General features: G+C 42.7%; 1 protein-coding gene across 2 annotated transcripts in view; it reads left to right on the top strand.

Annotated features, from left to right (window-relative positions):
- The window catches only part of PTP4A3 (protein tyrosine phosphatase 4A3), a 110,553-nt gene that overhangs the window by 62,537 nt on the left and 35,858 nt on the right, over positions 1 to 12,158 (top strand). The gene's annotated exons all lie outside the window — the stretch shown is intronic.

A 12,158-nucleotide genomic window follows, 5' to 3' on the forward strand; every position in this document is an offset into this window, starting at 1 on the left:
TGTTGGTCGTAAGTCTAGGACCGCCTATAAATGTTCTTAAGACGAATTCCTGTTAGGGTAAATATGAGGAAATAAAAAGAAGTTTTCTTTCCCTCAACAAAGCCGACATTTTTATTTAAAGCGTATGCTTGAATCTCGTCTTAATAAAGGTATTGGGAAATCTGTATTTGGCAATCTGTAAATAGTAAAAAAAAAAAAAAAGGTATTTCTGGCTAGAGTGGTTTATTTTTGTGCTGGAGACCATAGGAAGGGAAGTGAGTCTTATTTTACACTTTCTACAACCCACAAATCTATATATGACGATGCCCTCTTAACTCTGTGGCTCTCAACCCTCTGCCCACAGGTTCTGCATAGCATATAATAAGATAATCCAGAAATAATTCTGGTTTTACGGGGAGAGGGGTGGGTTTTCTTCCCTCACAACCACGTTGGATTCCGTACAAAATCTGCTTCCGTGTGTTCTTGCTTTTTTGTTGTTTTTAAACACCTGAGCTGATGTTAGATTACAAGTAATCCGTGGTGGGTTGCTTCCGGTTCGCACCGGTTCGCAAGAACCGGTAGTAAAAATTTTGTAGTAGTTCCGAGAACCGGTAATAACATTGGCTGGCCACGCCCCCGAACCGGTTCTTGTTGACTTCAACTCCCAAAATTCTCCAGTATAGCATAGCTGGCTGGAGAATTCTGGGAGTTGAAGTCCACAAATCGCTGCCAAGTTTGAAGACCTCTGGTCTAGTCTCTTCTTAAAAACCTTCAGTGATGGAGCGCCCACGATTTCTGGTGGCAAGCTGTTCCACTGGTTAATTTTCCTCACTGTTAGGAAGTTTCTCCTTAACTCCAGGTTACTTCTCTCTTTGATTAGTTTCCAACCATTATTTCTTGTCCTGCCCCCTCTGGTGCTTTGGAGAATAATTTGACCCCCTCTTCTTTGTGGCAGCCCCTCAAATATTGGAATACTGCTATCGTGTCAGCCCTAATCCTTCTTTTCTTTAGTCTAGCCAAACCCTAATCCTGCAGCCATTCTTCGTACAGTTTTCACTAGAAGGACTTTACGTTTCATTATGTTTTAGCCTCCAGCGCCCTAATCATTCTTGTTGCTCTTCTCTGCACTCTTTCCAGAGTCTCAACAACTTTTCTTTATTGTACACAACATTTTATTTTAAGGCATTGGGTGGTCCAGGCCGTGTGATTAGCTGGCTCCCTTACAAAAACAACTCTCAAACTGGAGATTACTGGTGTGTCATTCTTGTATCCGATCAAACGTCCTCGCTCGCTGGTTTCAACTGCCTTAGACTTAGAATAACTTAATTGTCACTTTGAACATAGACTAATCTATGAGCCTGAGTGGCGTAGGAGGCTAATGCCTCCTACTAAGGCAGCATTTAACATCCATCTGCCTGCAGTTACTGCGAGTTCAATTCTCACCAGGCTCAAGGTTGACTCAGCCTTCCATCCTTTCTAAGGTAGGTGAAATGAGGACCCAGTTGTGGGGGCAATAAGCTGACTTTGTATAAAATATACAAAAGTATGAAGGCTATTGCTTAACGCATTGTAAGCTGCCCTGAGTCTCCGGAGAAGGGCGGCATATAAAAATAAAAAAATTTTTAAAAAAAAATTAAAAAAATAAATAATCGGCATGCATTAAAATGAAATTTCGTAGCATACAGCTTGTCCAATGCCGAATGGAATTGCTCTGTTTATCTCGGCTCTCTACAATATCCATGGAAAATAGAGTGGAAAATATTCCACTGGCCTTTTTTTCTCTCTCTTTCTCTCCCCGTAAAGATTTTTTTTTTTTAATCTTAAGTGCTTCATTTATCTGCAGAAAACTTTCCATTTCACAAGTTCATTTATAATAAATCGGTGCCAGGCTGACTTGGCAGCTTCAGCGTTTCAACAATTATCCCGAATAAACACACCAAAAGTAAAACGTTTACGATCAAGGTGTGGTTTTTTTTTTTTTTAGAAGTTTGAATTCAGGATCTTTTTTCCATATCGTTGAAATGAATTCGTGGTGGAAAAATTTCTCTTTTTTTTTTTTTTAATTAATATAATAATTCCACCTCCAATTAAACAATGTGTCGTCCAGGTACAGATACCTTTATAAAACAATAATCAAAATTTACAACAATATTCATTACCTAAACATTGATTCTATAATATTTATTTATTGATTTGATTTGATTTGATTTCTATACCGCCCTACTCCCGAAGGACTCAGGGCGGTGCACAGCCAAACAATAAAACACATACATACAAAATTTAAAAGTAGAATAAAATCAAATTAAATAATTTTGGCTCCGACAAATTTAAAATCCCAAACTATTTAAAACCAATTTTAAAATTGAATGTATAAAATACTAAAAGATATTTAAAAATTAAAAATCTTTTATGAAAGAGGGAGAAAATTAGGCCAGGCCCGCCTAGTGAAATAATAAGGTCTTTAAAGCGTGGTGGAAGGTACGCAGATCCGGGATTCTCCGTATCTGGGGGGAGCTCGTTCCAGATAGTAGGTGCTCCCACAGAGAAGGCTCTCCCCCTGGGGGCCGCCAGTCGGCACTGTTTGGCCGACGGCACCCGGAGGAGCCCCTCTCTATGGGAGCTTACCGGCCGGTGGGAGGCTATTGGTGGTAGTAGGCGGTCCCGCAAGTATGATAATATTAAACATAATCATCATAATATTGGCTTCTCTCTCTTAACATATCTTCTTTATTTCACTTGTCTTTTTCTTTTGTTTCCCTGTTTCTAAGTTCCATTTTGTTATCTAACCATTGAAACCCTGTTTCCCCCAAAAGGTGTCAAACTCAGTTTCATTGAGGGCCACATCAGGGCTATGGTTGATCTTGTGGGGGGTGTGGTCGATTGGGTGGGCACGGCCAGCTTGATTCCAGTCACTGGGCACGGCTGACGGGGTGGGTGTGGCCAGCTTGTTGCCACTCCCCAAACTGCTGGCATGTTTCCTCTTTGCACTGGGTAGACCAGGCCGAAGCCATACTGTCCCGATGTTTCCTCTTAGCATTGGGTAGACCGGGCCGAAGCGATACAGGCCAGGCCCTTACATTTTCCAAGACAGCCCCGCAGGCCGGATCTGACCACATCGCAGGCCAGATCCAGCCCATGGGCTTTGTGTTTGACACCCCTGCCCTATACCATTTCAGACAAGTGGGACTGTTTAGATAGACTCTTCTTAAAAGCCTCCAGTGATGGAGCACCCAGGATTTCTGGTGGCAAGCTGTTCCACTGGTTAATTGTTCTCACTGCTAGGAAGTTTCTCCTTAATTCTCTCCTTGGTTAGTTTCCATCCATTGCTTCTTGTCTTGCCTTCTGCTGCTTTGGAAAAGACTTTTGTTAAGGAATTCGCAGAGCAACCCTTGAGGAGCAAGGTGTGCACATGAAAGCGATTGAGAGCAGTTGCGAATAAATACAGCCAACACAGAGATACACTGAGTTGTGTTTACTTTTCAGGAAATAATAATAAGGCACCGTCCAATAAACAGTCCAGGTCATACACAGATAAAGCAGTAGATAGTAAAACAATGGTCCAGGGATAATCCAATAACAAAGTCTTCTTACCAGTCGTTGTAGTCATACACAGTAACAGTTCTTCTGTATTTGCAAACAGTAGCAAACAGCAAAGAGCAGTAACGATCAGCAAAGAGAAACAAACCATGTTTTAAGCTCCCTCTTAAGGACATTGGCTACAGAGCAAACCAATCAGGACACAGTATGATGCAATACAGCAATACAATCTTAAAGCTATATTGAGGGTTTATATATTGCCAACCCAACAAGTTAGGTAATTATCATTTCCTAACAAAGTTGAACCCTCTCTTCTTTGATGCTGCTAGACTTGGGTGGTGGTGGAACGCACCAGATTCTGCTAAGAACATGGCCTTCACCACTTCAAGCTGAAAGAAGGATGCTCCTTAAAATATTTCATCTGTGTGTGGCCAAGAGAAATGGCATGTGTTGAACAGGCTGAGCTAGGAACTCTTTACCACGCTAGGCTTCTGGAACAAAACTTTACAAGGAGCGACAAGCAAAGATCTCCCACCATCAGGTTGAAGAGGCACAACGCTATCATGACGGTTGGGTTTGCCCAGTAGGGAATCCTCTTTTATACAGAAGGTCTAGGAAGTTTTCTAAATAGAATGTGGTCCTTAGGTTGGGAAGGTTCTACAAGGCAGAAAAGAGTCTCCTTCAAGTTGACTTGATGGTCACATCCACAGAGTCCACCTGCCATGATCTTTTTCCTGGATGTATTTCCCGTTCTATCTTCCACCGGTGTGGTTCTCTTGAGGCCTCCTACCCAAGAGTTGAGTAATGATTTCCAAACTACAGGAGGGAAGGTCTTCAAGACATGTTGATCGGACACTCAGGTAGACTTGATCCGATCAAAGAAGCTTTCTCAGTTGCTTTATAGCTCACTCCGGAAACTTTTGTCTTCTCTCTATACGTGTTGTCTTCCTAGTGTGGAGTCCAGACAGACTTGTAGGGAGTTGGTGGTGCTACTGACATCTTGAGGATATATGGACATCTGCAGTTGCCTGTCAGATGATTAATTTCCTGGTAGCCCTTGGAACTGTACCAAAAACAGGAAAGAGCTTGGGACTGTTTGGGCTGACTTCCTACCTTGACCGCTTAGAGAGGGCTGTAAAGCACCGTGAAGCGGTATATAAGTCCTGAGTGCTATTGGTATTGCTATTCAAGGACCAAAGTTTTTTGTTTCCCAGGTGGAAAGCTAACTTTGAACCCGGGTTGCAAACCTCCTGTTGGGAGCCATCAAAAGCCACGTTGCTACATTAACGGGACAGGAGGAAAGGATGAGCAAAGGACGATGGCTGCGCAGGTGAAGGACCGGGGGTTAGCAGGTTGTTTCCTTGCCCCGTCTGTTCCCCACAGGTTCTAATCTCTACAGCTGTATAATGCATTGCAGATTTGAAAAGGACAAAGTGCCACGGAGCTCAGAGACCAAAGCAGCTCTCCGCATCTCCTTAAAGCAAATCCCATTTATTCCCCGGGCACGCACGGGCGGCTGCAGAGATCAGCCACGTGACGGGGACCTAACGACTTAACAGCTCTCAGGAGTTGCAAGCAGGTGTTACATCTCACACCGCCGTTGTCCTCAATTGCAAAGCTCTCTTAATCCAGGTCGGAAAGCAGAGAAAAACTAGCGTACAGCAAAGTGTGGCTTCCTTCATTTTAGGTCTCGGCTCCGAAGGATGAAAAGCCAAACTTACATCAGCTGTCAGCTCGTGTCTGGACAGGTCCTGCCAAGGCTGAAATGCAGGTCGTCCTTAAGTTAACAATAATTCATTAAGTGACCTTTCAAAGTGATAACAGAAGTGGAAAAAAGTGACCAAAGTCCATTTTTCACATTTAACAACTGTTGTGGTCTCCCCATGGTCACCCATGGCTTTAGATGCCTCATACAGGTAGTCCTCGGGTTATGGATGGATGGATGCAGAAGTAGGATTCACTTAGCTTCCCTACCAATTCGCAAATGTGAGCACATCTTCCATGCATGTTCGGCCTTCCGCGCATAAGCACAGCCTCCAAAACGTGGCTAAATAGCAGGGACTAACACATATGTGCAAGGGCAGGGGTGAAATGCTCCCGGTTCGGTCCGGATCGCCCGATCCGGTAGCGATGGCAGCGGGTGGTTCGGAGAACCGGTAGCAAAAATCCTTGCACCCCGCCCCATGCCCAGCTGAGCTGCGCAATCATCAGAGGCTTTTTTTTTTTTACTTTTAAAAGCAATACTTTTAAAAGTAAAAAAAAGGTTGCACGCCACAGCTGATCACCCCCTCCCCCTCGCGTGCTGTTCTACTTAGCGTGTGCCTCCTTTTGGCCTGCACTTTGATCGCCTTGCAGTCCAAGGGACTCGCAGGAGTCTTCTCCAGCACCAGAGTTTAAAGGCCTCAATTCTTTGGCGCTCAGCCTTCCTTATGGTCCAACTTTCACAGCCATCCATTGCAACTGGGAAAACTGTAGCCTTGACAGGTAGGTAGGTAGGTAGGTAGATAGATGATAGGGAGAGATAGATGATAAAGATAGACAGATATGAATATAGAGATTGATAGAAAGTAAATGTGTATGAGAGGGAGAGATGAATATAGATGATAGATTGATAGACATAATAGTCACATATCAAAGAAGCCGAAAGAGAGCGAGAGAGGCCAAATAGATGTTCTGGAGGAGACAAAACTTGTCTAGTCCCACACCCTTTGTTATGCAACACAGTCATTCTCTTTGTGTTGCGTTGGGCATGACTAGAAACGTCTTCCAAGCTGCTGCCATTCTGCATGCAAACGTGGGGCAGCCCCAGCCTTCCCCCATCTCCCCCTTTCCTCTTTCCGGGCTTTGATCCCTGAGGATTTTCATACTGGCACCTTCCTCTCCTCTCACCTGCATTCAGATTTCTCCCACTCCCCCAGCCAAGAATTCAATTCTCAGCCCCACCTGATTTGCATCTTAGCAGGACATTTCCAAGAATGTTTTCCCAACTCTTCAGAATAAACACTTAGAGACTGAGGTGGCATGACCACAGAATCTTCTTTCCCGATAGAGTAGTCCTCGACTTAACGACCGTTCGTTTTAGGGACTGTTTTGAAGTTACAACGCTACCAGAAACAGGCATTTAGGACTGCTCCTCACACTTAGGACGGACACAGCATCCCTACAATCAAAATTTTGGGCACTTGGTAAAACCAGCATTATTTACCGGGACTGCCATTAGCGATGGCAAAGCAAATGGGAGGAGCAGGGTTTGCTTAACAACCGCATGATTCACTTAACGACGGTGATTTGCTTTAACAACGGTGACATAGAATTGGACACAATTTGCTTCACTACCGCCTTTCTTAGCCCCAAAAATTCTGGACCTGGTTATGGACATAGGTTGAGGACTAATTAAGTCACAAAGTAGGCCCTCCTTGTTGTTTGGCCGAATTCCTGATGGCCTCTTGGTTGTTGCACGTGCTGCTTTGGCTATACGTCCTCTAATGTTGTCTACCTGGAGATCGAAGCCTTTTGATCTTGTAGCCGAGCTGGTGTGGTTGTGTAGTGTGGTTGTGTAGGGCCCATCAATGCAAAGGATTTGGGTCTGGCAGGCACCAAAGGACATGTGGAAGAGATCCTTCAGTTGAGGTTGCGCTGAGTTAAATTCACACAAGGATGTCCAGAATGATATAAGGACTTCTGCCTTCGTTGAGCAAGGGGTTGGAGTAGAAGACCTCCAAGGTCCCAGTTCTTGGGAGGATGTGAAGCCAATCTAAAAGTTGCCCCTGACTGCCTGGGGGAGAAATATTGGTCACTCAATCGAGCTGACGAAATGGGAAGAAATTTGGACCAGACAACTGAAATTTTTGATGGCAACCACTTATAAGGAAAAACTTATATAAGATGCTGTACAGGTGGCACCTCCCCCCTGCTCGACTATCCAAAATGTTTCCTGGACTGTCCCCAAACTGTTGGAAGTGTGGGGAGGTAGGTACCTATTTTCACGTATGGTGGACCTGTCCCAGGGTAATAGAATTCTGGAAACTTAATTCAGAGGTGGCTGCTAGAAATCACTGGATATAAATTACAGCTGAAACCGGAATATTACCTATTAAATATCAGGCCAGATAAGATAGGCACGGGTAAATGGTGTTTAATTGTATATATCACAACTGCAGCAAGAATATGTCTCGCCGAAAATTGGAAGGGGAAAGACCTACCGTCTGAAGACTTGATTTTAGGGAAAATTATTGAATATGCAGAAGCCGATAGGCTAACACAAATTTTGAGAGGTCAAAAAGAATCCGCATATTTTCAATGTTGGGACCAATGGTATACTTGGCTAAATAATAGAATAAAAAGAGGATAAGGTTAGCGTAGCTCTTACTTTCTATTTGTATTGAAGATAATGTATTGTGTAAGGTTCTCACCGCGATCTATATGTTGTTATATATTTTGTTTGCAAAGAAATAAATAAAAATTAAAAAAAAAAAGTTGCCCCTGACTTGGTACCACCTGCTCAGACTGACCCTACCGAACAGCTTTCTATTCTTCAGTCTTGGTGTGAATCTCTTGCAGAGGGGGACTAATCTATCATCCCCCCCGCCAACTGTTGCGTGCTGTGGTTTGTGTCTTGAAAACAGAAAGCAGGTGCAGGATAGGTGGCTGTGAGAAAACGGACCACCGTGCAACTAGCAAAACAGCCCCCAAAACGTTGCACAGGAAATGTTTTTCAAAGCAACCTCAGCTGAGAAGCCGCATCCTCGTTGCAGACCGGGTTTTGGGGCGGGGGGGAGGACCTGTCCTGTGTAATGTGATTTTTCGGTTATAAATAGAGCCGAGGCAAGGAGCTTACTTTTCATGCCGTCTTAAGTAGATACCAGTCCTTCTCTCTCGGAAAGCTAGCTTTCTTCCTGGATCACTCAAAACAAAATGAGCATTTGTGCAGTTTTGAAGATGAGAGTTGTGGAAAAACACAAAACCGAGCACCTTGTAGCAACAGATATTACGGCATCCTTCTTCAGATTGTGGCCAGCAGCTCAAGGCATCGCCTGAAATAGAGAATTCGTTGAGGAGAGGAGGGGATGGGAAGGGAAGGGAAGAGAAGAGAAAAGAGAAGAGAAAGTAGAATAGAATAGAATAGAATAGAATAGAATAGAATAGAATAGAATAGAATAGAATAGAATAGAATAGAATAGAATAGAATAGAATAGAATAGAATAGAATAGAATAGTGTGATTGGACACAGAAGGAATTTGTCTTGGTGCATACGCTCTCAGTGTACATAAAGGAAATCCATCATTTTGTGACTTAATGCAGCACATTATTCTTCACTTAAGTTTACTTTTGGTCAAGTGGATGTTTTAGCCCAATGCCTTTTCCTTTTTACACAACTGGCCTTTTAACGCCAACAACAAGTGTGAAACTCCGTGTCTCTGGAATGATGGAGAACAGGTCATCTCCCTGACCTTTTATTACATACGCCTCTATCAATTCTATTCAATTCTATTCTACATTCTATTCTATTCTACATTCTATTTTCTATTCTATTCTATTCAGTTGTGCCAAAGGTGCTTTTTTCAAAGGGCAACTGGACTTATTTTTTGTTTTTCTCTTTGCAGACATTCCGCTTCCCTCGTTTAACGTTTTTATTGAGATATAAGATACAATAAGATACAAAATACAAAAGTAAAGTAAGTAAGAAAATGGTGGGGAGGAAGAGGGGGAAGGGAAGTGAGGAAGGGTAAGAAAAGGAAAAAACGAATGTGGACTTCCGACTCCCTCTGTTGCAACAAAAGAAGGCCTTAACATCAAATCACAATTTTTAATTTTTTCATCATAATACGAGCAAGCCATTTCTATAAAGATCTATCAACCGAAGACGTTTCGCTTCTCATCCAAGAAGCTTCTTCAGATCGATTTCGTTCTTTTTTTTTTTTTTTACTGCATTGTGTGGTTTGTAAATTCTGCTTCACAACTTGGGTGTGCTGGATTTGCACAACGGGGTATTGAAACGGGATGTAAAGTCGTGTCCAGGGCTCAGCATTTGGTGGGAATCTCAACTAGCCTTAGTTAACGTTATGATAGGTGGACTTCAACTCCCAGAATTCCCCAGCCAACCATACTGGCTGGGGAATTCTGGGAATTGAAGTCCACACCTCATAACGTCGCTGTGGTTTTGAAATGCTGGCCTAGACTCTCTTGTTAAAACACCATAGGGTTAAGGGAGAATCTTCCTAACATTGAGGACAATTAACCAGTGGAACGACTTGCCACCAGGAGTTGTGGGTGCTTGGTCACTGGAGGTTTTTAAAAAGAGACTGGACAGCCCCTTGTCTGAAATGGTTATAGGTTCTCCTGCTTGAGTAGGGGGCTGGACTAGAAGACCTCCGAGGTCCCTTCCAGCTCATTCATTCTATTCTAAATATATTAATTTAGGCATCAATTAATTTCCGAACGTAGCAATTTTGTTCACTCACAAGAAGAATATTGGGTGAACCCAGACAATATGCTGTGTGAACGAATGCATCGTATAAATCTAGGCCGGGTTTTTGTAGGCCACTGTATAGGGTTGCCAGAAAGCTATGAAGACATTTGAGAAAAAGTCAGTGACTCTCCCCAATGTGGCTTGAATCAAGTGGAAATGTGACAGGGCATATGCAATCTTTTTTAGTTTTGTGTAGGTGTTGATGCACACCTCTGTCAACATCCTAATGGCCCAAGAGACATAAGATTTCTATTTTGCTCTATTTTTACACACCCCAAAGTTGCTCTGTGAGGGTAGATGAGCAGTTCCTAAATATGATACCTAAATATAAGTCTTACACGGAGGAATAATAGGCCCATCAGAAAGATCAGTTCTGTGATTTGAGGCCCCAAAGTTTGCACAGCTCACATTACCAGCCAAGTAAAAAACATTTTCATAAGTATTTAGGCTTGAAAATGGCTGTTTGTATTTATCTATTTAATATTTCCTCTCTGTTATGTGAACAGGAATCCATCCTAAGGCTAAAGCTGGTGTTAAACAGCTGGTGGACTTTAAAAGAAAAAAGGGAAACCATCACTTCTGCATCCATATAGAATGCAGAATAAGAGAGTTAGAAGGGACCTTGGAGGTCTTCTAGTCCAACCCCCTACTCAGGCAGGAGACTATATCATTTCAGAGAAATGGTTGTCCAATCTCCTCTTAAGAAACTTCCAGTGTTGGAGCATTCTCAACTTCTGGAAGGAAGTTGTTGCAGTGATGAATTGTTCCCACGGTCAGGAAATTTCTCCTTAGTTCTAGGTGGCTTCTCTCCTTGATTAGTTTCCATCCATTGCTTCTTCTCTTGCCCTCAAGTGCTTTGGAGGAACAGATTGGGACCACTGGTATATTTTATTGCTGATTTGGGCTGTTGATAGGACTTGGTAAGATTTAATTTCATCATTATCTTACTGCTGCAGTTCCCAAGCTTCATGGCAGTACCCATGGTTTATTTTACTACTACATAAACATGATAGTCCTAACTAGTCCTGGGGTGCCACGGGGCAGGGTTTGTGACACTAGGAGTGACACAAAAACAAAATTCCTGAGATGTTGAGGATGCCATCAACCCAGATAGTTTGGGAACCTCTGTCTTATTTTTTTTTAAAATTTGATTTATATGCCGCCCTTCTCCGGAGACTCAGGGCGGCTTACAATGTGCTAAGCAATAGCCTTCATCCTTTTGTATATTTATACAAAGTCAGCTTATTGCCCCCACAAACTGGGTCCTCAATTTACCTACCTTAGAAAGGATGGAAGGCTGAGTCAACCTTGAGCCTTGGCGAGATTCGAACCTGCAGTAATTGCAGGCAGCTGGTCTTAATAACCAGCTTAATAACAGGGTGCCTTAGACCACTGTACTACCAAGGCTCTGGTAAATCTCTCTCTCCCTCCCTCCCTCCCTCCTTCCCTTTTTCTTATTTTCTTTCTTTCTCTTTCTTTTTTCCTTTTTCTTTTTCTTTCTATCTCTTTCTCTTTCTCTTCTCCTTTTTTCTTTCTTTCTTTCTTTCTTTCTTTCTCTTTCTCTTTTCCTTTTTCTTTCTCTTCCTTTTTTCTTTCTCTTTTTCCTTTTTCTTATTTTCTCTTTCTCCCTTTTTCTTTCTCCCTCCCTCCCTCTTCTCTCTGTCTTTCTTTCTTTCTCTCTCTCCCTCTCTTTCTCTTTCTCTTTCTCTTTCTCTCTCTCTCTCTCTCTCTCCCTTTTTCTTTTTCTTTCTTTTTGTTTTTCTCTTTCTATCTCTTCCTTTTTCTTTTTCTTTTTCTTTCTTTTTTCCTTTTTTCTTTCTTATTTTCTCTTTCTCTCCCTTCCTTTTTCTTTCTCTCTTTCCCTCTCTCTCTCCCCCCTCCCTCTCCATCTTCTCTCTCCCTCCCTCTCTCTCTCTCTCTCTCCCTTTTCCTTTTTTTCTTTCTGTCTTTCTTTTTTCCTTTTCCTTTCTCTTTCTGTCTCTCTTCCTTTTTCTTTCTCTTTTCTTTCTTCTTTTTTATTTTCTCTCTCTCCCTTCCTTTTTTTCTCTCTCTCTCCCTCTCTCTCTATCCGTCTCTCTCTATCCCTCCCTCTCCCCCTCTCTCTCTCTTTCTTTCTTTTTCTCTCTCCCTCCCCCTTCTCTCTCTCTTTCTCTCTTTCATGCCGCCTACTGAA

Source organism: Pituophis catenifer, unplaced genomic scaffold (genome assembly GCF_029215685.1).
Source record: "Pituophis catenifer annectens isolate HBS135680 unplaced genomic scaffold, rPitCat1.0.hap2 SCAF_3, whole genome shotgun sequence".
Lineage (NCBI taxonomy): Eukaryota > Metazoa > Chordata > Lepidosauria > Squamata > Colubridae > Pituophis > Pituophis catenifer.